Source organism: Ambystoma mexicanum, chromosome 12 (assembly GCF_040938575.1).
Source record: "Ambystoma mexicanum isolate Mex_15411 chromosome 12, UKY_AmexF1_1, whole genome shotgun sequence".
NCBI classification, from domain to species: domain Eukaryota; kingdom Metazoa; phylum Chordata; class Amphibia; order Caudata; family Ambystomatidae; genus Ambystoma; species Ambystoma mexicanum.
This window is the reverse complement of record NC_090936.1, coordinates 692,071,806-692,097,731: the sequence shown is the minus strand read 5'-3', so window position 1 is coordinate 692,097,731 and position 25,926 is coordinate 692,071,806. Positions and strand designations below refer to the sequence as shown.

Here is a 25,926-nt window from a genome sequence, read left to right as displayed (position 1 = left end):
TGTCTGTTTTGTCCCCGTTGACTACCAGTTCACGCCTTAAGGCATTAGTCTCTGAGCGGGCTGCATGCACCTCGGCCCGTAGTTCGTCTAACAATAGGGAAAGCTGGTCTACCTCGGAGGTTTCCATCGCTCGGGCAGAGTTGTTGAGGAAGGCTTCATGTTCTGTCACACTCACCTGTGTCTCTGCAGGAGCGATGGATGAGCCTCCTTTGACCCCGAGTTCTCACTTCCCCTGTTTCACCCGGAGGAACACCTGTCAAATATAAGATGCACACTAAGACCTGGGTTCACCCGATTACCCTGGGCCCCTTCCCTTCTCTCTATGTGCTGTGATGTCCCTTAAGGGCTTACCTTGGTTTTTATTGGGGTTTGCATTCCATCCTGCATTCGCAGAGGCACGATTCTATGGGAGATTCGCAGCTCTACACTCGTAGGGCCGATGCCAATGTCTGTTTGCCGAGTTCTGATGCCACACGCTGTTATGTCTTCACAACGAGGCAGTGTTACATGTGGTTGTTTCTTCACCAGCAAGAAAGTCCTTTCCGCACAGCGAATGTAGCGCGGTGGATTTTGAGAGTCCGGTATTGTCCGAATTGTCTTTATTTTGCCAAAGGTATCTTGGGTGAGTAGCACTGCGTGTAGAACGTAGAACCGCCTGTAGAACGTAGAACCGCCTGTAGGTATGCGCAGCGCTATAGGTTCGAGCGCACCGAATGTCTCTTTCCTTTGCAGGAGCGGATTATGGAGTGCTTGCGCCACAAGCCTGGGTTCTGCGCTACTGGAGAGCCTCGGAGGTCCGGTAAGTATGCACAGAGGCTTCGGTGAGTATGCGCAGCGTTACTGGAGCGAGCGCACTAATGAAAGTTATTTATGCTTACAGGTGCCGGTGTAGGTTTCACCTCGTGTCCGGGGAAAGCTGCGGCGTGGAGACAGCGCGGAGGTTGATCCGGAGCAGGTAAGCAGAAGCAGGTTGATCCGGAGCAGGTAAGCAGAAGCAGCAGGATTACGGCGAGTGTGTTGCTGATGTTGCTTACATAAAGCAACACGAAGCACTAGAAGAATCTAGGGTGTGGCTTATATAGTCAGCCACACCCGAACACTAGAGAGCTCATGGACTTTCATGCACTTCCTGTTTGGCAACAGGAAGTTACTACAAACGCAGGAAGGAATTAAAAAAAGGCATCTGCTATGGGTGTTTGTGTGCCTATGCCATGCCTGCCTAGCCTGCAGCCAGCTTGCTCCGACTAGCTGCCTGGTACCCATGACATTAGTCTCCGGAGGCACTTAAAGGAATACATTTTTCTAAAATACCTAAAGATTGTGCAACTTTTTTTTTTTTTTTTAAATACACCATGTGACCCATTATGACATCAGAAAAGTCCAAATTAAGGAGGGTCCATCGTCTCCATCCAACACTCTTAAGACAGTGATTCACCTACGCCGATAGAAGAACCACTTCACCCAAACATGCGGGGCATCCTTCCTGAAATTGGAGCCTTGTGACCGTTTATGGAAGCAACAAGTGTCAAACTCCTGCAACTGGATGACAAATGTTCCACATTTGAGTCAAGGATTACAGAAGTTGAAGAGGCAGTAATTCAGATGATGTTAAACACACAGTACAAAATTCTTAAACACTATTAAATCCCTGCAAAAACAAACAGAAAACTTGAAAATCAAAACAGGAGGAACAACTTGCGTATTGTAGGCCTTCCCGATTGTGTTGATGAACATGATACAATGCTATTTCTTAACAATATGCTTACCAAAATGCTGGACCTACCAACACCAACCCAAATCATCAGAGCCCACTGTGTGAGCCCAATCAGCTGGGCGCAATCCTCCAGAACCCTCATATGTGCACTACTAGATTACACGGTCTGTACCTAGACATCACCATATGAACAAGACAATATAGGGTGTATGTCCTCAGACAATACAACATGACATTTTAATATTCAATCAAAGCAACAAAATCCTGACATACATCTTTAAAATACATAAAAAGCATATGCACGTTACAATACAATATACAAAACACAAATTGGTTTTAAAAAACCAAGAAACAATAATTAGAACCGGCAGAGGCACAGAGCCAAATCAATTGTTGCTCAACACTGTACCCATCAAAGCCCGATTTATATAAGTTTCTGTCCTGAATGTTAAGTAATAACTGGACATTCCTCAGGGGCAATCATGTATCTTGTGCTTTGACGTGGCGTTTTTTCCACTCAAGATTCTAATTCTTAAATTCAATAATGGTACTCCAAAATCTGCAGGTACAATAAACATACATAAAACATATCAATATGTGGGCATCACATGTTTAAAGTACTTCGCTTAGCCCTCACCCTCAATACCAAAAAAAGGGTAAAAACAAGTAGGAAAATATTAATATATCTCTACCTGTGACATGTGTCCCAAGGGTATAATTCTCTTAGGCCATAAAAGGATAATTATCCTCAGTTCCATATGCAAAGGTCTTCACATCCAACAAGGTCCACCTGGTCAGACTGTACCGAAACAAATGGGGCCAATTGCCCCCCAACAACATATTAAAATCAGGTACTGTTATACCGTCACAAGCATCTATATCAGCACCTAAGTAAAACACCAACCACCACCAACGTGTAACCTCACCTTAGCAACTTAGTCCAACTTTAGTAACGGAGGGTAGGTCTTGGAGCGCTTCCAATGTGTTCCAAGAGTAAACAATAGGTTCTGAAAGGTCTACCAACGTATCAAAATTGCGTGGCCAGTCAACCATACAGAAGTAATCTCCCAGTTATAGTCAGTAGCCAGGACCTACAAGCCAAAACCCAGTGCCAACAGCTTATTGATGGTTCCAAGTATAACCTCCATTTCTTACAAACACTCAAATGATCTGTACATAATACGTGCCCTGCAGATGCTGGCTTACCTTGTGTATGCTCAATGCGAGTATATTCAAACAAACTCCAGTCTACACGGCAAACTGAAGCGACCTCGCTCACCCGACCTGCTCGGCTCAAAAAACGCTGCCACATCACGTGTGAAAGCAGGAGAGTGTACGTTGCTGGGCAACCACGTAATCAACAACCAAATGCGTGACAACAAAATGCCATCACGTGATCACTCCCAGTCCTCGCATTGTAAATAAACCCAGCCCGCTCGATACTACGAGCAGCTGGTCGACAGGGAGGAGGGAGAGACAAAAGGGGTTTTCCAAGAAAGGCGAGCACAACTCGTGGCGCCCGACCTGATATGGGTAGAGTGAAGCCCAGCGGGCACAATCAAAGCCAAGGCACAACAATAGGTCCCATCCTTGGAACTGCAGGTATGAGTATTAACAAGAAGAATCACAGTCCCACCATAAAGTCACATTATTACCTAATTAACCACCAATATTACGCCACATTACAAGGGCGTTACCTGAAGGAAATGCAAAAAACGTTACATGTGATCTTCAATCGGATCAGAATCATCTCACATTGTGCCACTCAATATTTTCATTGAGACCTGTAAGATGACTTTTGGTCATAAAGATTAGTTTTTGTTCTAGGTTGACCAATTTTTTGTTAATCAGTGTTTGGCAATTGCCTGTAATCTTTTTCAAAATGCACCACTCAAACTCATTTTCCGAATGTCCCATGGATCTAAAATGAGCGACCAAAGGAACTGTTTCAATATTATTCCTCAGGCAACTCCTGTGTTCAATCATGCGTGTCTTGCATTTCCGATTGGTCTTGCCGATGTATATTAGCGCACACGGACATTTAATCATATAGATTACATTGGTCGTATTGCAATTTGTATGTTCCTTCAACAGCCAGTCATGTTTAAGACCTAGGTTCATCACAGACACTTTCTTTGTAAAGGACACATTACACAATTACCATAAGGGTGATGGCCCAAAGGTTGAGGAAGGTCCCAAAGAGTACTCTAGCCGTGGACGGGCTACCATACGTTGTACATCATTTTTCATAACCAGATTCCTAATGTTTGTGCTTTTCTTAAAAGCTACCACCGGAGGGGCAGTACCCATATATTTGTTCCAATTCTTAACAACAATCCCCTTAACTTTGTAAGATAAGTTGCTAAAGGTGTTGACCAGAACCAAATGAGGGTTATCTGTGTCTTTGCTCTTTTTCTCAAACAAAGATCCTCGATCATTATTGAAGGCTCGTTTAGCAGCTTGTTTCACCACTCTCGAAGGGTAACCTCTATTATTCAGTTTCTCAATCAAAACATTAGCACCTTCTTCATAATTCTCTTTAGTGCTGCTGTTGCGTTTGATCCGCAAAAAAATTGTCCAAAAGGTAAATTGTCACGAACATGTTTTGCATGATGGCTTTTATAACGAAGCAAAGCATTATCTGTTGCCTTCACATATGGTTTCACACACAATTCCGAATTGTTATGATAAAATGTGAGGTCCAGATAATTGGCTTCCCTCACGCTAAAAGTAGCCGTAAATTTGAGATCTATTTTGAGTGTTCAACCATGTCAGGAAGTTTTTAGCCTCTTCTACTGAGCCATGCCATACCACAGACATTGATATACCTCAACCATTTGGTTATCTGATTTTTGAAAGGGTTCAAGTTAGAGTATACAACTGTCTGTTCTACCATATCCACATACAAGTTCGCTAAATTAGGAGCCATAGCGGCCCCCCATTGCCGTGCCTTCAACTTGCACATAGAATTGACCGCAAAATTGGTAGAAATTGACAAGGGCTGTTCCCGCACACCACAAAATGAACGCATTACTCACAGGATGGTTGTCTTCTCTTAAAAGTAATGTTTCTTCAATTACTTCCAAGGTAGCACGCTGCGGAATATTCGTGTACAGAGATTGGATATCAAGGCACATCAACACATCCGTAGACTGACTAAAGGACACGCCTTTTATTTTGGAAATAGCATCTCTGGTATCTTGAACATAACTCTGCATTTTCATCACAAAAGGTCTCAAGTATATATCCACAAATTTGGACAGGGGTTCCAAAACGGAATTAACCCTGGAAACTATTGGTCTGCCAGGAGGTTTCTCTACACTTTTGTGAATCTTGGGGAGGATATAAAAAATAGGGATTCTAGCTGTCTCCCTAGCCAAATACTCTCCTTCCTGTTTGCTGATCAAGCCTAACTCAACCTCTTTACCTACCTTATCTTTAATCATTCTCTGAAGTCTGGGAGTGGGATCCCGATCCACTTTGCAATAACTGATATTGTCGGAAAGGAGTCTTTCACATTTCTCAATATACATGATGTCCAAGGCCAGGGACATCAACCGTCCTGGAGTTGTTGCTGGGCTGCATTACAGCTTTTCCCTTCGGGGAGGTATTGGCACACTGCTGAGACTCCCTGGTGGGGAGAAGCTGTAATGCAGGGCAGCCAGGGCCCCAGCAAAGTCGGCGGTAATATCCCTGGCTTTGGGAACCCTTCTCCCATGTGGGTCTTTGCTGGGGGTTCTGGGTAGTAAATTCTTGGCCGATTTGCGTAAATCAGACATCTGTGGATTCCCACGGGTCTCTTCAGAAATGCATGGGGTTCCCCGTTTTCTTTGCTGGCTTCGACACCCTAGGCCCAAATGAACAAAATGTGCTGTGCTGAAAGACTTGGGGTTACCAGTGGGTTACCCTTTTCCTTGTGTGCCCCGGTAGGTGCACCCACACATGTGAGGTACCGTTTTCGTTGGGACACCTGTGGGAACGTATGACATCTGTTGTTGGCGATGTGTTTCGTTGAGTAGGCAGAGGGAAAAGTCTCTGAAATTGGCTGGAAATGAAGACAATTCTCAGACATTTCGCTCTGGCGACCCACCGAAACACACCACCAACACCACATGGCCTACCTTCCCGCGTCCCCACACGTGTCAAAACGAAAATGGTACCTCACATGTGTGGGTGCACTTAGCGGGGCGCAAAAGGAAAAGGGTAACCCACTCGTAACCCAAAGCCTTTCGGCACAGCACATTTTGTTCATGTGGGCAACCTACAGATCTGGGCCTAGGGTGTCGAAGCCAGCAAGGAAAACAGGGAAACCCATGCATTTCTGAAAAGAGAACACCCGTGGGAATCCGCAGAGATCTAACTTGTGCAAATCGGCCCACAATTTATTACCCAGACACCCCAGCAAAGTCCGAAACGTGGCAAATAAATAAAATGCATTTTCCGCACATTTCACTCTGCTCACCCACCGAAACACACCGCCAACAGCACATGGCCTACCGTCCCGCGTTCCCACAGGTGTCCCGATGAAAACGATCTCACATGTGTGGGTGCACCTACCTGGGCGCCAAGGGGAAAGCATAAAACACTGGTAGCTGTAAAGACCGGAGGGGGGTGTCTGTACTTCTGCTCTCTATATGGTAGAGGAGAGGCACAGAGGACCCCAGCCAAGATTCTCTATTGTGGTAGCAATGGACGAGCAATCAAGGCCTATCTTCTCAGGAGGCGATGCGGGCTGGTTCCCACGCACCCACAAAGGAATGTCCGCACACTGTCTTTTAGCCAACAGTCTTTATATAATCAATATTCAAAGTTATGTAGAGTATCACGATAACTCACTTTGTACTCGGAAAATCAACAATGATAAATATATACAGTTCTAAAGTGGTACCATGAACGTTATTAGATCTCATTAAAGTGCATACGGTCAGAATGACAGATCAAAATAAAGAGGAAACCATCAGAGAGGAAGGAAAGCAAGATGGTTGAACAAATGGCAGAATACTGGTTACTACCGTAACACAGCTCTGTGTGGAGATCCCCCCCCCCCCCCAACCTGGGCACCCTGTAGGATAAAAATACAAGCCCAGTCCATATATTGTTCACACTAGACTTCCCAATAGTTCTGCAACCCCAAAGTACATGGCGTAGCGTTCCTCATCGGGGAATTGACGGTCCTTCTCGAGTGCCCTCCCTTTAAGGCAGGAGTCACGGGTCGAACGTCCGACGGAGAACAGGTCGAGCTACGACGGTGAAGTGGCTGTGTCGTTCCTAGCGGTGCTCGTTGACGGGGAATCGTAAACGTCCTGCAAGGAAGAAGCGTGCAGGGCACCTCGGTGTCGATAGTGCTGGACCGCAAAGAACTGCGGCCCAGCAAGGGCGTCGAGTCGTCGGCGTCTCTGGTCTTTGGGTGGCAGGAAACCCACCCGCGGATGCTCCTCTGCGCGTCGACGGTCAGGCTTTCTCCAGCAGGATACAGCGGCGACGATGCGGACGAGAGCGTCAAGGGATTCGAGTTCTTAGGCAAACAGGAGAACAGCGGCTCCGGTCGGCGATGGCGGTCGTCGAAAGTGGCGGCCAACAGTCCGGGTGCTTCTCCTTGGAGTTCCTCAGCAGTCCCCGTATCGGGTCGGCAGCCGGTCGAAGGTCTGTCTACTAGGGAGCTTTGGCAAAGATCTGCTGTTGCACGATGGTCCCTCGTAGCTCGGGAAGAGGGCGCCTTACCAGGTCCTCTCTGGGTCAGTCCTTGGAAACAGCAGCTTTCTGATTGTGAAGGAGAGCAACAGCAAGGTCAAGCGTCAGTTTCACTCCAGTTACTCTTCGTAGTTTGGACTTCAGCTCTGAATAAGATTCCTAGCAGTGAGAGGTCCCCAGATATACTGTTGATATCCCATTCATTCCGCTGGGTCATATTTAAGCATCCAATCACTAAGAAGGGCATTCCTGCAGGCAGGCAGCCAATCAGGCGCATAGTGCATTCAGGCCATTCACTCCTTTCCAGACACAACAAGTTATGTGTATTGGGACAAGTACCCAGCCATTCAACACTCCACACTGCATTCATACCAGTTTCGGGCAGGGCTGTCTCAGTCATTGTGTCAACCACTAGATACTAGACATCCACAACTCGGAATGCGTATTCGTCACACATTCTATTCACCACCCACAGGCGTACCCACAACATACGATCGTTGAGAAGGCTCCAGCCAGTCTGGTCGGCACTTCCCCACACTGCCATATATGGAACTTCCACCCAACAGCCAGTCAGCGGGAAGGGACAGTCAGGGCTTCCCAGGACTTCGGGAAGATCAAAGTAACAGGCGATGGAAGGCAAGAGGCCATGGGGGCCATCTTGTCTCCATCAGGAATCTACCGATTCCAATGACAGGGCCTGGGCATCCCAAAATGGAGACGCTCAGGGCACCAGTCATTTCAGCACGGAGCTGCCACCAGCCCATACCCTGCTCTGTGGGTCACAGGTGCCCAAAAATGTACAATAGGGGCACAGGGTTGCACCGCTACCCATGGGTGCCATAAGGGTATCCCATGGGTCTGTTCACCAAACCAAAAGAGAGCTGCACCGCCAGGAGTCCCTCATGAACTCCTGCGTGGATAACACGACAGAGAACACAATAAAAAGCAGTAAAGGACATGGATACGGAGGCCCTGTGCCTCAGATGCATTTCCAGCATCACCGTAACCCCAACTCTTTTTGCATAGCAGGATTTTGAGTAACGTGCACACCATACAGATTTGGGTCTAGGGTATCCAAGCCACCAAGGAAAATTTGGAACCCCATGCATTTCTGAAAAGAGGACACCCGTGGGAATACACAGAGGTCCGACTTGCGCGAAGAAGGCCAGAATTTATTACCCAGAATCCCAGACAAAGTGAAGATTGTGTTTTTCTCCACACCAAACATCACATTTGTCAGGGATTGTGGCTAATAAATTCTAGGCCGATTTGCGCAAATCTGACCTCTACAGATTCCCAAGGGTGTCCTCGTTTTGGAAATTCATGGGGTTCCCCGTTTTCCTTGGTGGCTTGGACACCCGAAGCCCATATCTGTATGGTGTGCCCGCCTGGAAAAATCGTGAAATTCAGATGTCTGGGTTAGGGGTGTGTTCAGCTTTCCCCTTGGCGCCCAGGTAGGCGCACCCACACATGTGAGGTACCGTTTTCATTGGTACACATGTGGGAACGGGGGAAGGTATAACATTTATTGTGTTTGTGTGGTTTTCATAACGTTTTGACCCATTTGCTGGTGCTCTTGGTCACACAACGCGTTCATTTCCCAAATGTGCCCTACATTTAGTCTCTGCTTAAGGCACCATACACTTTTGTAACCTGCACAAGTCACCTACCCTTGAAAAGGTCTGCCTGTGCTCTTTCAAAAAAATGTATGCTTGCCGTTCCTCACCACATTGGTTTTCCTGATTTACACATGCTAAGTACGTCTGTTCAGGCCGCAAGTATAAAACTCCTGTGTACCATGGCTGTGTTTGGCTTGTGGTATTGCTTGTTTTGTAAAAAAAAAACACTACAAAAAAATGTGTGCTTTCTTAACTGCACGAGTCAGGGGAATGTAGCGGAGCATTGCTTGTCTCAAAATTCATAGAAGCCATTGCCGTACCAAGCCAACCATGTCCAACAACTTTTTTCGGTCATTTTCCCCCTAATCTATGGCATTTTCCCCTACCTAGTTGTTGCCTGACCTACGCAAATGACCCCTTCCTAAACTTGGAATTTTCAGAAACGTATGCCTTCTTGTTCTCCAATTTGGTTTTCCTACCCTTTTCTTCCATTCCGTCCATGCATGTCCAATTGGCAAAAATGGCCAAAATCGCCTACCTCTCACAAAACCGTTGATAACCATATCAAAATAATTTTTCGTTTCCACTCAACCTGTTCTTGAAAGCCAGGAAATTGGGGAATTCAGCACAGCAAACCATTTGTTCCTAGCTCTTACAAGGAAAAACCACAGAATTGTTTGTACATCATTTTATTCGCAAACAAAATGTTCTCCCTTTTTGGTTATTTTCTCTCACCCCCCCCCACCCTACAGCAACCTAGGATTCCTGGGTGGCGTTACGACCGCCTACATATGGGGGGAAAAAAAGGAGCCAAATTTGGCTGAGATATCTCATGTAATAAAAAAGTTACAAGGCATTGAATGCCCACATACCGAAATCATCAAAAAAGGCCTTGGCACTGGGGGGAAATACCCATGGCACTTAAAGGGTTAAGGGAGCCCAATTGCCTGTAAAAACAACTAAGCACGATCATGCTGGCAACTGCATGCTGCGTCCCGTTGTCAAGGGGACGAGTCCGTCAGTGCCAGAGTGAACCTAGGGGAAGTGGAGGGTAAAGAATGACTCCTCATTGGGTATGTGTCGACTTAGTAAAGGGGCACCACACTAGGTGGATAAAGGGAGGAGAGATTTTGGGGAGGGGGGGTGGCCCTAGAACCACACCCAAGTAATGTAGATAAGGTTGAGGATCCAGTTCAGACTAGAAACACCCATCAGGAGCACACAAAGGCAGGAAGGATATATGCTGCACTAGCGGGCCCGAAAGGAGTGTGTGGACAAGGGTGTAGGCAAGTAGAAACCTTGCGCACCTTTGAAACTTTGCTGACAACGTTATAGGAAAAACTTGTGTGTGTTATTTTTCAGGTGGTGATTACTTTTTTGAAATGCCAATGTTCATTTCTCCTTTGCACTTCCTGTTTTTTTTTTTATAAACGGAACTGAATTACATTTGCTTATTTTACTTTAAGAGGTGTTCTCTTCCTGTATGTATATCAATGAGCCAGCCAGCCCCCCCCCACCTCCACAGACGCCTATGTTTTTTTAGGTCTTGAGCCCTGCTGATTTCATAAACACATGCCAACCTTTGAAACTGCTTACTCTCACTGCCAAACCGCCGTTCTGGTAAATAGGGTCTGCTTCGATCACACTAAACTTTGCCCTGTCCACCCCAATCCCTGCCCTGACATTCTGTAGGTATGTAGCTTAAAATAATAAAGGCATTGCTTGGAGATTCATTCAAATTAATCATCCTTTTGTGCATGGTTTATTGGGTGTCTCTTGTAGGGTATCCTTTCCTGTCTAGAGATATAATTCCCTAAAGATGTTTCTGTATTGAGGGCTGGGCGTGCTCACAATGAGAGAACCCCTCATCTAAAATTCTCCTGAAACAAGAAGCAAAAGAGCCCTTGTACTCCATTTGAGAGGCCGATGTTGCAGCCATTTTATATATTTGTATACAAAAACGTAAGCTGTCCGAAGCAGTATGTATGGTTCATGGTTAGTGAGTGTTGTGAACAATGATTTATGCACCAAGCAATGGGCCCGTTACGTATTTAGATACACACACAACCCTTTTATTACAGGTCTTGTTTATCAATATAATCTCTCATCACCGTTATATTCCTGAAATGCTTTGTGAATTAATGCAAAGCAGACTTGAATACTCATTGGTGCCATTTGTCCCCTTTCCCACTCAGAGGTATTTTGAATGAGTACAATAGGGGTGTACCAGACTATCCATCTTGGAATTATAACTTTCTACCAGAAAAAAATTCATATCGTTAGTCAAGTATAGCCCATTGCGAAATACAAGTGAGGGGGTACGAACAGAACTCCTGCAACTCTGGGTCAGTGGGCCCGTAGACCCCTGTCAGGCTGCTCACACCTCAGTGTGCCAGTACGGACAGTTTGAAACTGCATTCAGGCAAGGCCTTTCCTAAAACCAGGTGAAATAAGAACCAATTAATTGGGCAGCAATAGTTGGGTTTTCACATTAGATTTCTTCTGTAAAGTACTTAAATTACAATGTGATAGAACTAGCTTCATTTGTATAGCAATTATTAATTGATATTGAAGAAGGGTTTTGTCACGCGACACAGGTGTAGTTTGGGAGTGATGTGTGCGGGGGGCGGCAATGGCGTAATTGGGGCCCCTGAAACCCCTTTGGTTCAGGGGGCCCCCATGCTGTCCCTGCCCAGCTGACAAAGGAAGTGGGGGCCCTCAGCAGGGCTTGCAGGGCCCCCCCCATTTTGTTTTACACCACTGGATGGAGGGGCAGGTGGGGGCGCATTCTAGCGTTTCGCCTTGGGCAACAAGTTAGCTAAAACCTGCCCCGACTACAAGTGTCACCATTGTAATGTGTTACCCCTCCTGGGAGCATGGTATCCATAGCTCTCAACTCACACGCTTTTGGCGGGTGTCACCCGCCTTGTAAAGGGCTGACTCACCCGCCATGCCTCCTGCACGCCCATTCGTTTAAATGGGCGTCTCACCCGCCAAAAACAAAATCGGGTGATTTCACCCGCCTTTGCAACAGAAATGGTTGAGAGCTATGTGGTATCTCCCAGGCTCGTGCTCCTATCTCGTGACAGTGACCACAAGACTATCATCAATAAAAAGAATGAGCGGCCGCAGCTTTTCATCAAAGCTGCGCAACATGGTGTGGTTGCTGTGCGATTATTGCACAGCGCCATGCTGGCACTGCGTAACTGGCTGAGGGCCTGCCCCACAGGGCCCTCCATTATGACAGCGACCCTGTCGGGCAACGCTGTCCCTCATGGCTGTCTGCAATGTCAGTAGAGCCCCTGCTGGGCAACTCTACCTTGGGAAGCAGGTGTCCCTGTTGGGCAACGCCAGTGACTTCTGGCATTACAGGCCTGGGTGCCCCAAGCCCATGAAGGAGCCCGAGTGCCCACAGACTGACCAGGTGCCCCCTGGTCCGTATATGTCTAGTGCCCCCAGCCTTGACATGTCCAGTGATCCCAACATAAAGCAAGGTGATCCCTGCCTGTAATCCTGCTGCGTGAACGCAACCCACGTGTCTGCTGGTTGCCCCCAGCCTTGGTCTAACCGCAGGCCAGGACATAAAAATAATGTACAATTAAATCCGGGACTGGAATCTCCAGAATAAAATGGGGAATATTGGTATGAATGCAGTAACACCACGTTAGCTCCCCCCATGTGACAACGTTCCCACACAATAACCCCCTCGCCGCTTTTTCTGCTATCAACCTTTAATTGCATTACTGCGCTTAAACAAAGCGACGTGTTTAAGAAGCGGTTTCTCATATCTTGGGTTTTACACAGAGTGCGTGCTCCGACTTCGAGCACTGGTAAGACTCATCATGAAGCGAGAAGCAGGATTTTCCACGTCCCGGGTACTTTGTGTGCAGGACACGGAATACATCCCTAATATCTGGAGAGTCTCGCAAAACGCGTACGGTCCACTGTACACCAAAACCATCTAGGAAGACCCTAGTAGCTAGTGACCATCAAGAATCAGTCCGAGTCTCATCGCCACCACGGTATCACTATTGCCCTCAAAAGAGAGCCACGCAAATTGCAGCAGCTCAAATGACTCCGCAATGAACATGTGCTAAACAACAAATATCCGTAAAATATTCAACGCGAAGATCCTCCTCGCCTTACTTACGGGCTGCACTTTGGAAGTCACCGGTCAAGCAAACGGGAAAGAGCGGTGTTATCATGAAATACAGAAGCGGCGAAGATTTTTTAAAAATTCTGCAACAAGAACCAACAACGTCACGTGGTAAAAACTGCTTCTCCTATTGGTGAGTTTAAACGTGTCAGACGCTCGCAGCACGTCACGGTCACGCAAGTTCCGGCTTTGTAAAGGCTTCACGGGAGGTGTAGTTCGTTATAAATAAAAAGGTTTACACCAAAAGCACCTACATCCAGGCATAGCCCTCTCGTTCAGTTAGAAAGTGTATATTGTGCATCCTGCCGCAGTGGCGTTTTACAGAGACTATGCACCAAAGCAAACAATACAACCGTTTGCACGGGTGGTTAAATGTGGGGACCACGGCGGGACCGTGTCAAATTTTCCTATGAGTTGCCTACTAATAGGATTTTCTGACAGCAAAAAATGACATTACAGGGCTCCAAAAACTTGCGTGCTCTGTCATCTTCGAACGTTATTACGTTTCTTTCAGTTTTTGCTTGGCACCATTGTTTCGTGCATTTGTTTGATTAGCTAACTGCTTCAGTTGCACCCTTTAGCCTTGCCTTCTTCGATGGCTATCGTTTACTTGCTGTTTTAGTTTGCCTAGTTTCTGGGAATTATTGTCTTTTCGTCTCGTTCCTTTTTCACGTCCTGGTTCATTTCACCGCTCATTTTTAGGCTCGGCACGAGAACGCATTCGCCTTCTGCCACAACTTTTGAGAATACATATTCGAGCCGTATGCAGTCGACTGCTTCCTAATGCAGAATTAATTATTGTAACTTAAGCTCAATTCTTTGTCAAGACCGGAGGCTCGGATTATGCTATTGTAATTTAAGCTCAATTATAGGGGTGATAATTAGGTGGGAGTGAGTGGAACAGTCGAGGTGACATTTGTTTTTGAGACTATTAAAAGCACGTTTTATTTCCCTGCTGCACGGGTTTGTTGATTTGTTTGTGCTGTACCTTGCTGTGCCCAGAGAAGGTGTAACGTAGAAACAGGTTGCAGTTGGTTGGAGTTATCTGGGACAGGACTCCCTACTTACCGCGCACCTTTCTTTAGGAACACTTGATGAGCAACCTGCAGCCTCACTCCTTGTTCGTCTGGGGACCAACTCCAGATCCTTAATTGACTGAATGGTTCGATGGGATGACAAAACTGCGGATAATGATGGGCGCTGGGGGGCTTCAATGGCCCAGGGATGTAGCGATTATGCTTAGGTATAGATTCATGGTCAGATTAGAGCAGTCATATTTGTGCTTAAAACTTATTGCTTTATTATTGCATTTGCAATTCCACAAGGCAAATATGAAAAATCATAGTGGCAGATACCAACAGTTGTTTAAACATTGGTGAGTGCAAACAGCCGACGTGCGTTTCAACCTAAGTCTTTTTCAGGGCCAGTTGAGTAGTATGATTAGCTCTGAATAGGGCTGGTAGCTGGTCCTCCCGAGTCCGTGTGCCAGTGGGGCTGATTAGCCTGATCTGGTGCCGCAATCGGCAGAGGGGAGCAGGGATCCTGTTTCACAAAGATAGCGCTACCAGCCCTATTCCGAGCTAATTATAATACTCAACTGGCCCTGAAAAAGACTTAGGTCAAAATGCGCGTCGGCTGTTTGCAGTCACCAATGTTTAAACAACTGTTGGTATCTGCCACTAAGATTTTTCATATTTGCCTTGTGGAATTGCAAATGCAATAATAAAGCAATAAGTTTTAAGCACAAATACGACTGCTCTAATCAGACCATGAATCTATACCTAAGCATAATCGCTACATCCCTGGGCCATTGAAGCCCCCCAGCGCCCATCATTATCCGCAGTTTTGTCATACCATCGTAACGTAGAAACATGCTATAGAGATACGTAACCCAAAAGAAAGTACTGTGATGAGGAAGAGCAGGACAAAGAGTAAGCAAGATCTCTGATAAGTAATCAAAGCATACCGAATGTGACTGCACATTACAAGGATGTGCCCTTGAACAGAATGGGAAAATTGGCTTTGCTGCAGCATTGCTTTAAAGTGCAATGAAGCAAAGCTTATTTACCAGAAAGGTACTGAGGCAGTCAGACTAAACAATTCTGCAGGCCTTCAAATGTTAATAATGGGGTTCTAGTCCCAAAACATTGGGGTGCTCATTAAAATATACATATGGACTGAACCTATCTTAAAGTGCAATACACATATTTAATTCAACTGGCCTTTCCTAATAAAAGAAAATGCAGAACGCAAAGGAGCACTGCCTTTCAAAAATATAATCATCAATACCTGAAAAATACCCAGCTAGAGGAGATTTCCTATAACACTGCTGGAAAAAGTATAAAAGGTGCACACCCTTTAAACCCAAAAATGTATTTTGAAATATTAAATGGAAAGGAAAATACCAATACAAGACGTGTGATTTGAAGACACCTTCATGTGGTTTTGTGGGTGAGTGCCCTGAGTGCTTGAGGACCTGGGTTCAAATCCTGGTGGCTGAGCACTTGTGCAAACAAGCTGTTTTTGCATGCCGGCCTCAAATACACACAAGGGGAAAGTGTCAGCACTGTGTAAAAGGTGGGCGGATGCTGTCAACCCACATGCACCCTCAACTTGTACCCTGAAAATCAGCACAGGACATCTTAAATCCAGCAACCGTGCCCCACATCCATGGACCTGGTAAAGCACAACAACCAATTTGCCCTCTGATCCTTTCCCCGCCTCAGCCCAACGTTTGGCTTCCAACAACGCTCTGTTTTATTAAGAGGATTTAAAAAGTGCTCCTGCATTATGGAATCCTTATAGAAACATATTAAACAAAAATAGTACAACTGTAACATTATTTCCCCCCTATTTTGAAGACTACAAATCCCAGAATGCAATTCCACAAAATGATAAAAATCACTTGTAGGCTGTCTTTCAAGACTCATACTCATAACAAAAGATAACGTAAAAAAAGATAAGGAGGTGCTTTGTATGATTTGACAAAGGCATGTTATATATGATGCGAGCAAAATGTGACATTTTACCAAAAAATACATATATTTGATACACCAAAAGCGAACACATGAAAATTAACTCTCGTCAGATATGGGCTGCAAACAAATTTTTTTGTATGCCCTTTCAGAATAAAATCCCCCCTTTGAATGCCTTGTCCAAAACAGTTGCTCTTAAATGGACCATTAATTGTAAAGAGCTTCCACTTTAAACGCTCTGCAAAAACAAAGAGAACAATAAGTTCTGTCAAACCCCACAGGGTCTGACGGGCTACGTAGCAGGCTCGGACTGGCCCATAGAGCAACAGGCCCAAGGCCGAACCAAAAACGGAAAGTGCTGGCGTGTGCCAGTTTTTTGGTTCAAAGTAGGCCAGTTTTTGGCCAATGTGGCCCAGTTTGATGAGCTACTTCACTATGCGGCTAATAGTTTTGACCATTATTGCTGAATAAATATTCTTTAAAATGCACAATTTGCATAACATTTTATAAAAAATCTCCCCCTTGGATACTATTCATACAGTGTCACAAAAGGAATAAATTGCCATTTGCAACTGTGAGCCACACTTGTATGGGTGCCCGAGACAATTGTATGGCCTAGTCCGACCCTGCTGCTGGGAAGGTGGTGTTAGGGAGAATTCTCATAAATGGCTGATTTCACTTACCTAATGAGTCCCACAGCAGCTTTGCTGGATTTCCAGGATTTTTTTCTCCCCTGGTAAGAGTGTGAGCCCTTTTCCCACTCTTACATGTGTTTTTGCTGTGTGTGTTTTCACTTTTTGTGTGATCTTGAGCACTGGAGCCTCACCTACTCCATGGCCTCATATGTTTCCTGTATGTTACACAGCACCTTCAGTGCAGTGACACAGGATTGTCTTTTAGACTTCCCACTGACTCTATTATTTTGGGGCTGAGTACTGTCCCCCAAAAAAGGTAAAGTTGCCATTAACTTGACTTTAGTCAATTTAAACCACGGACCCAGTACACCCCATTTTACATGGAGTACTGGAAAGGGTTAATTCTTATCCCTTTTTGTCTGTGTCTCTTGGAGCCTTGTTCCACTCACTTTACATGAAGACTTGGCTGGTGGCAGTGGTATCTACCCTAACTTTTCTACCGCAATTATCTTATTTAAACGTGGTAGTGTTTTAGGCTATTATATTAGCCTGGAACATAAACCCGCTTGACCAAGTGCATTTTATTTTGGCTCCAGCTGGGTTTATTCGCCATTTCTTTTTGTTAAAGTCTTTCTTGTGTTTTTCTCTGCGCGCCAAACCGGGGATGATTCCTTTGTTCGCTGTCTTTACGCGGGATTCTGCACGGAAGCCCTCCTTAAGGCGCCTGAAAGTCTAGGTAGGCAGGATGTGAGGGAGGGGTCTTTGGACCCCTGCCATGGGTTCCCTTGGCAACCCAAGTCTCACTCCTGTTTGATTGGCTGAGTGGACTGTCCTTGCCAGGACAGCCACCCTGCTGTGTGATTGACAGCAGGCTGTATGAATGAGGGAAAACTGGATAAAAAGCAGGTCAAAGGGCAAGAACATCAAAAACTGGGTTTCGAAAGCAGATAGGAACCATCTGCAAGATACACAACCCACTATTTCTATGACTTGGGGCATGTCCCCTATTGTTGGTCATTTCCCATGTGGTAACTGTTGCAACTGTGCTAGCACTTCAGCCACCTCCATTGTTAATATCCATGGGAGGGACTGGAAACTTAGGCAACACACCACTTTCCTCAGTACTAATGTTATTTACGCTATTATTTGCCCTTGTAAGAAGGCATATATAGGAAAGACCACCTATAGACCGGTCAAATTATGAATAGGCGAACATCGTTCGAAGATTAGAACCAAACAACTCAATGCCCCTTTGAATACACACTTTTTGGAACTAAAACACAGCCCAGAAGGTCTGCAATGGTGGGCTGTAGAAAGAGTATGTGGCACAGATAAGGCTAATGTGGCCACACGTCTTGCGCAAAGAGAACAGTGGTGGATATACCATACTAATAGCCTTACTGCAGGCCTGAATCAACAGGAGGAATGGAGTTAAGAAGGATTTTTTGAAAATAATTTAAAATAAAGTTATTTGGATTTCATTCCTCCTTGTATTACCAGTACGATGTCTGGTCTTCTAATTTTAAAACTTCAAAACTGAATGTATCTTTGAGTTCCTGGCGACAATACACAGTTTATTTCATTTTTATACACATTATGTGTTTTGAAGAACACCTATATTCGGGCTACAAGAAGCATACAAAATGAGGACACTTGACATTCTTTTTCTTCTTTTGCACACTGATCGGCCATTTAACTGTAAAAATTTGGCACCAGATCACTTATACGGCGGTAGAACACACGAGCGTTAGAAACAACTCTCCTTCGGTAGGTGCATATATGGCGTTGGTCCTTTTTCTGTGTCTGTGACTCGGGGACACACGATAATGGTCCTTTGTTTGTACCTATGCCCCTAACATCCTCGACATAAAAGAGGAACTAGCGCTTTCCGCTTGGTCTCCTCAGTCTGCTGGGACTTTCCGTGGGCGACGGTCACTCTGCGTGAGGTAAGCGCTTTTTCAGAAATTTGCTTTGAACCTTCTTTTTTGAAATATGTTTTGGAAATTAGCTTTGAACTTATCTCTAATACAGAGGAGAAGCTGGTCAAGACAAGACCAGTTTACCATCCGCTGTATGGTTTTCAGGTATTACTTTAGTTGATTGTTGAATGGAATTCCAAATGGAGACATGGGGGGAGCGGGGTGTTAAACTAGGGAAAATATATTGACACGAAATGATAGTGTCCCATCAATGTGAAATGATTTTCTCTTTCCTGATGCATTGAATTCTCTATCCTTTTGTAGAGAAAGGGAGGTATGTGAGGCCTTTTGAGATATGCATTGCCCCTTAGTGGGCAACATTAAATAAATTGGAGTTAACCCTCTCCATTTAGTCAAATTTTGGGTTGGTTTCAGAGTATGACTTAATTTGTCCTCTCCCCATATTTGGACTATTGGTATTCACAGAGAGCAACGGAGTGAATTAAGGTTTTTTAACATCTAATTTTAATTGTACCATTGTTTTTTGTTTTTTCTTTTTCTTTTTAGAAATGTTGTTAGGTTCATCCCTATCCTGATGAAGACATAGATAACTATTCAAGTCGAAACTATGTATTAAGAAGCCTATTTGACTAAGAAGACTTATTTATCTTGGCATCAACAGTCTGGGCACTAATAGTCGATAACTTTTGTCTGGAATGAACCATTTTCATTGAACACTGGAAGTGTTGTTGACATTTCCATTACACAGAATTTGTATCTGTTTTCTTTTGATCCCATTAATTGTTTTTTTAGAAAGCGTAACTTTTATCCTAACAATGGAACAGTTGTTGCACTTTCTTCACATTTCCCTTTAAAAAATGTAAATGTACTATTTTTAGAGCTGTATTGAGCTGTATTAGTATGAATGAATGAATGTCTGTTATATAGGATGTTTTTTACAAAATGAATTAATTAAAGACTTTTTTAGGATCTATAACAAAATAAAATGAATTTTTGATGTAATACCCTTTGCCTTGTTCTTCAGTTGCTCTCGTGTTTCCTGCACCACCACCTGTTTCATATGTATTGTTTTACCTCTAGGTGCCGGGTTTGGAGGTTCCCACCATTGTTTGTTGGTTTTCTCGGGGACTGGAAAGACAGAGTTGTCACTGGAACGCAAGAACCAATGAGGAGCTGACAGAAGAGGACCCCTACAACGACTGAACCACCCGCTGAAGCCCTACTGCAGGTCCGAATCTTCAGAATCCGAAGACAGAGAAGATCCTCCAGGAAACTTCTTCCCTTGAGCTGGTGGGACCAACCAGTTTGCCCAAACTGCAAGCCAGGACCCCTCCTCTGGTCGAATTCGCTGTACAGAGCTACAGTGGCCCGATAAGCCAGGAAGGTCGGACCCTGCTTGGGTTTTAAGGAGCGCACCTTTTATTTGTTGTTTTGCTCTGCTGCTGGCTTCTTCCATAGGTGGCGCAGTACCCTCCAGTCTTCCTACTTTGTGTCAGTCTGACAGTTGCTTCAGGAACCGTGAGCCTGCAGGAACCACCAGGAACGTCCGCCTCAGCTACAGCTCCCTCTCAGTTTTAAGGTACTGTGCAAATCTGGTTGTCCATTTTGTTCAACCGTGGTAAAAGTGTTTGAAATCTTTCTCCAATCCGAGTGCTTGTCCTTCTCTTCTCTTTGAACTAACTTTTCTATCAACCAACCTCGTCCGGAATCTGTGCCACAAACTTTACCATTAACTACCCTGAACTGTTTGATCTTCAGCGAAAGACTTTTGACCCATTGACTTTGGCCTTAAGCCTTTTCTAGCTGATCTCCTCACTGAAATTCCTCTTGTTCAATTGCCATGAGTACTTACCTCTTGGTTTCATTTAATTTATAATAACTTTGTCTTTTCCTCCCTTTTAAATTGCTGGAGTGCCATTTTGCTCCCACTTCGTTTTGTGATCTTAACTTGTCTGGAATTAAAGGTAAATGTTGTGGTGTATTAAGATTGTGATTTATGAACTTGCTTATAATAGTGTAATGTTATACAACTGAAGAGTGAAATAAATGTATATTCTTTTACTTGAAAACCTTGAGTCAGTGTTTGCCTGAATCATAGTAACTGCTGTCCTTTGTGTAACTATTTGATACTTCTCACTTACTCTTGAGATATGTCTGGCTGCTCTTCTACTGCTACCACTTTAACTGTGTAGTACTGGTTTGTAGTCTTAATTGTGTGTGGTGTTCCCAAAGGGTACTGCATATAATTCTGCCTAACAGGTGGCAGAGGAGAGTCCCAGGGGGTTGGAAGCGGAGAGTGCTGCCGTACTAAGACCGGCACTGGAAGCAGCCATCTGGCTGGAGTCAGCGCAGCATTGTATTACTTCATATTCTCTTGGCAGCTGGTGGCTGCGAGGCCCTTAAGAGTGTAGGGCCCAGCGCAACTGCACATACTGTCCATGCCTCGGGCCGGCCCTGGCTGTGCCTTCTATCCAACCAGCACTAGCACAGGGGAATGAAACGTCGATAAATTACTTTACACAAGCACACTACATTATCGTTATACAACCTTTAAAACCTCTCACTTTTGTTATACATAGATTGCGCTAATCAGTTTATACATTTCAAGCTTATTACCACGAAATCCCTTCAAATTGCGGTTCATATATTATAATATACATCAAACCTCTAGAAAATCAGTGCATATTTATCATCCTGAGCTTTCTAGATAATTCCTGCCATATATAAAAGATATTAGAGTTTAAAACATGGTTCTGCTGAATAAATATATGACCAAGATTGGTCATTTTAAAAGTCTGACGTCCATGGTATTTCGGTAACCCTTTTTGTACAGTTCTACTAGACTTTCACATCCCGTAACCAGGTGTCTTGATGTATCTATTTCTTTATTAAATGTCTCTTTGTCTTACTCTTTGGTTTCTAGTAGCCCCTTCCTGGGTCTTATTTTGAGAAAAGTGTCTTTTATATTCAATCCTGATGGTTGTTTCTGCTTCTTTCATGTTTTCTGTCACTCCTTCTAGTTTTTATGCTTTGGGTTCATTCCTTTGGGGACCGTTTTCACACTCTTTGGTTTGTTGTAGTCCCCTCCTGGTTTTCTATTCTTTTCCCTCCTATTTGTGTCTGTCTTTCAGTTTCAGCCTGTTTTCAGGGCAATCAGGCTCCCTTTGTATTTGTTCAGTTTGCTAGCCGTTTTTGGTTCCCTTTTGGGGTCTTGTGGAGCTTAGCCACCCTCCTCCCTCTCCCGGCTGTGGCCCTCATATCTGTGTTCTTGCAGGGCCTGTAGCCGGAGAAGGTGGTGGCTTCTTCTGAGTGGGAACTATCCTTTTCGGTTCACAAGTTTCCCCCTTCTTCGCTCAAGCACTGCAGTTCTGCAGCTTCGGTGGTGGCACAGTCTCTCTCTCTCTCCCTCTCTCTCTCTCTCTCTCTCTATGTCTCTCGCTCTCTCTCTCTGAGACCTTGGCATGGGAATCCCCAGCGTTCCTGGAATCAGCAGAATTGTGCGGGCTCTCCGCCCACCACTTATGCGCCACGGTCCTGCCTCCAGGCTGCATCAGCTCTGCCAGCAGCAGCAGCAGATCCTACTCTGCTGATCTCTCTGCTTCTCGCGCCTTTCCGGCAGTTACCCTCTTTTGCCGTTTCTCCACTCCCCTTACAGGTAAGGGCTTGCCACTTATTTTCTCCGCCTGGGAACGAGAGACACAATCCCATTGGCCATGGACTTTCAGTTTCAATCACGGGTCAATAACCTAACACAGCATTGTTAAAGGGACTACTTATTTAGCAATGAGAGCAACTTGCATGTATGCAACATCCCTGTTGGACAAGGGGTGTAATGGAGATGGTACAGATTGGTTCACGTGTGAGCCGCTCTGCGCTAAGGGTTAGGGGGGTACCCCCCAGGTAAATCCTGCTTGCCCAATACCCTAGGGAGTGTTTTGCATAGCAGGCTCACCCCCCTAGTCTCAAAAGCGGCGTCTCCCCCTTGGGGAGAACGGAAAAATGTGCTGGATTCATCACAGCTTTCTTTCAGAAAACACTTTAACCTTGGAGACCATGATTTAGTAGTACGATTCTAAAGCTGTACAATTCTGCATGGCCTACTCACGCAATGATATATTATATCCATGGCTAGTGGGCCTAAAATACATGTACAGTGGCCACAGCCGAAGGCCCTGGCTAGTGGGCCCAAAATACATGAATAGTGGGTCAAAAAGAAACATATTGAGGGAACATGTACAGTGGAAATGGCCAAAGGCCGTTGCCAAAGGTCATGGCTGGAGGCTCATAAAAAGCTATGGTATAACAAAACCCTTGAAATTCACGGAAAAAACCTTAACAAAAATATTTTACATTTTATACAGTTGGACAAGCCAACTTTTAAAATGTTACATATGAAAACCAAATCATTACAATTGCACATTCCTTTTCCTCTTAATAAAACAACTAAAATAGAAATAATTTTCCTCCCAATAATTATTAAACAATGTATACACGCCTCCTGGTTACGACTCATGAACATATGCCATAGATCCTCTGCCGTTGTTATGACCTGAATGCAGCACCTCTTAGTGCAGCCACCCATAAAAACTGAAGAGCCGCACAGAACATTAGCAGGCCGATTCATGGAATAATTAGCGCGGCGCAAGTGGGCAAAAACGTGCGAATCGCAGTGGAATAGCGAAAATCGCAGTGCAAGTGCGAAAATCGCACGAAAAGCAGCGCACGTCGATTCATGGAAAACCAGCGGATGTGCGATAAAAAAGTGCGCGGCGCACGTTGGCGCACGTTGGCGCACAGGCCATCTAACAGCGTGCGCCAGGTCACAGCGAAAATCGCACAGGCCACAGCGAAAATCGCACATAGCGCGGCGCACGCAATAAAAGTAGGCGGAACACGGGCGTAACACTCGGAATGGGGAACAACTTGCCAAAACGTGGGCGTCACGGGGGAAGTACAGGGCACAAGTGCGCGGAACGCCCACACGCTCGCCTACAACACGTATTCATGGAATTGAATAGGGCAAAAAAGCGCACGCTCAAACCAGCGCACAGGCACAAACACGACCGCCACAAGAAAGCAGGCGGTAGCATCTCTGCGGCTGTAAGAAATGTGCGCCAAAAGGTGCGCCAACAAATAGCACCTATATACTGCCATGATGAATGTCCCATACTGTGGCCCTCCAGGAAAAATGACGTGCAAAGAGGTACCCACAAACACGGACACCCGCTGACAAAAAATACGTGTGCGTGTATACCGGGGTGCGCGGGAAGTCTAACACGCGATTTCAGCAGGGTACGTGCATCACAGGGGTTCGCGTGAAGTTATTCACGCGATCGGGCCTGGGGGAGCGGGCTACGTGTATATCAGGGGTTCGCGTGAAGTTCCTCACGCGATCAGGCCTGGGGGAGCGTGCTACGTGTATATCAGGGGTTCGCGTGAAGTTTCACACGCGATCGGGCCTGGGGGAGCGGGCTACGTGTATTACAGGGGTTCGCGTGAAGTTCCTCACGCGATCGGGCCTGGGGGAGCGGGCTACGTGTATATCAGGGGTTCGCGTGAAGTTTCACACGCGATCGGGCCTGGGGGAGAGGGCTACGTGTATTACAGGGGTTCGCGTGAAGTTCCTCACGCGATCGGGCCTGGGGTAGCGGGCTACGTGTATCACAGGGGTTTGCGTGAAGTTCCTCACGCGATCGGGCCTGGGGGAGCGGGCTACGTGTATTCCAGGGGTGCACGGGAAGTTCCACACGCGAATAGCCTGGGGGCGCGTGTATTCCAGGGGTGCGCGGGAAGTTCCACACGCGAATAGCCTGGGCGCGTGTATTTCAGGGGTGCGCGGGAAGTTCCACACGCGAATAGGCTGGGCGCGTGTATTTCAGGGGTGCGCGGGAAGTTCCACACGCGAATAGCCTGGGGGCGCGTGTATTCCAGGGGTGCGCGGGAAGTTCCACACGCGAATAGCCTGGGCGCGTGTATTTCAGGGGTGCGCGGGAAGTTCCACACGCGAATAGCCTGGGCGCGTGTATTTCAGGGGTGCGCGGGAAGTTCCACACGCGAATAGCCTGGGCGCGTGTATTTCAGGGGTGCGCGGGAAGTTCCACACGCGAATAGCCTGGGCGCGTATATTTCAGGGGTGCGCGGGAAGTTCCACACGCGAATAGGCTGGGCGCGTGTATTTCAGGGGTGCGCGGGAAGTTCCACACGCGAATAGCCTGGGGGCGCGTGTATTCCAGGGGTGCGCGGGAAGTTCCACACGCGAATAGCCTGGGCGCGTGTATTTAAGGGGTGCGCGGGAAGTTCCACACGCGAATAGCCTGGGCGCGTGTATTTCAGGGGTGCGCGGGAAGTTCCACACGCGAATAGCCTGGGCGCGTGTATTTCAGGGGTGCGCGGGAAGTTCCACACGCGAATAGCCTGGGGGCGCGTGTATATCAGGGGTGCGCGGGAAGTTCCACATGTGATTTGACAGTGTGGGTCCTCCCAGGTGTACCCTGTACACCCTCCACGGCCCCTGCAGGCAGCCCACACCACAGGGGACTACCCTGCATCCCTGGTCATGTCCCGCAGGCAGCCCACCCACCATGGGCATGCCCCCCAGCAAAGGCACATGTCTCCTTGAACTAATGACCACCAACTCATGTCCCCTTGCACCCCCACCCCCCAGCACTGTGGGGCACCTGCCAGCAGGCCCCCACCCATGTCCAACTCATGTCCCCCACCACCCCCACCCCCCAGCACTGTGGGGCACCTGCCAGCAGGCCCCCACCCATGTCCAACTCATGTCTCCCACCACCCCCACCCCCCAGCCACCAGGGTCACCCTCCACCAGGCCCCCACTCATGTCTCCCACCACCCCCACCCCCCAGCCACCAGGGGCACCCTCCACCAGGCCCCCACTCATGTCTCCCATCACCCCCACACCCCAGCAGTGCAGGGGCACCCTCCACCAGGCCCCCACTCATGTCTCCCACCACCCCCACCCCCCAGCCACCAGGGGCACCCTCCACCAGGCCCCCACTCATGTCTCCCATCACCCCCACACCCCAGCAGTGCAGGGTGACCCTCCACCAGGCCCCCACTCATGTCTCCCACCACCCCCACCCCCCAGCCACCAGGGTCACCCTCCACCAGGCCCCCACTCATGTCTCCCACCACCCCCACCCCCCAGCCACCAGGGGCACCCTCCACCAGGCCCC

At 46.6% G+C, this 25,926-nt stretch overlaps 1 protein-coding gene across 2 annotated transcripts in view; it reads right to left on the bottom strand.

Annotated features, from left to right (window-relative positions):
- GTSE1 (G2 and S-phase expressed 1) overlaps nucleotides 1–25,926 on the bottom strand; it is a 1,052,868-nt gene that overhangs the window by 903,515 nt on the left and 123,427 nt on the right. The window contains exon 1 of one of the 2 annotated variants that reach the window (XM_069629230.1): nucleotides 13,175–13,302. The exons of the other annotated variant lie outside the window; for it this stretch is intronic. The gene's annotated coding sequence lies outside the window, so the exon portion shown is untranslated. Of the gene's footprint in view, nucleotides 1–13,174; nucleotides 13,303–25,926 lie in introns of those variants that run through there. 2 annotated transcript variants of the gene reach the window in all.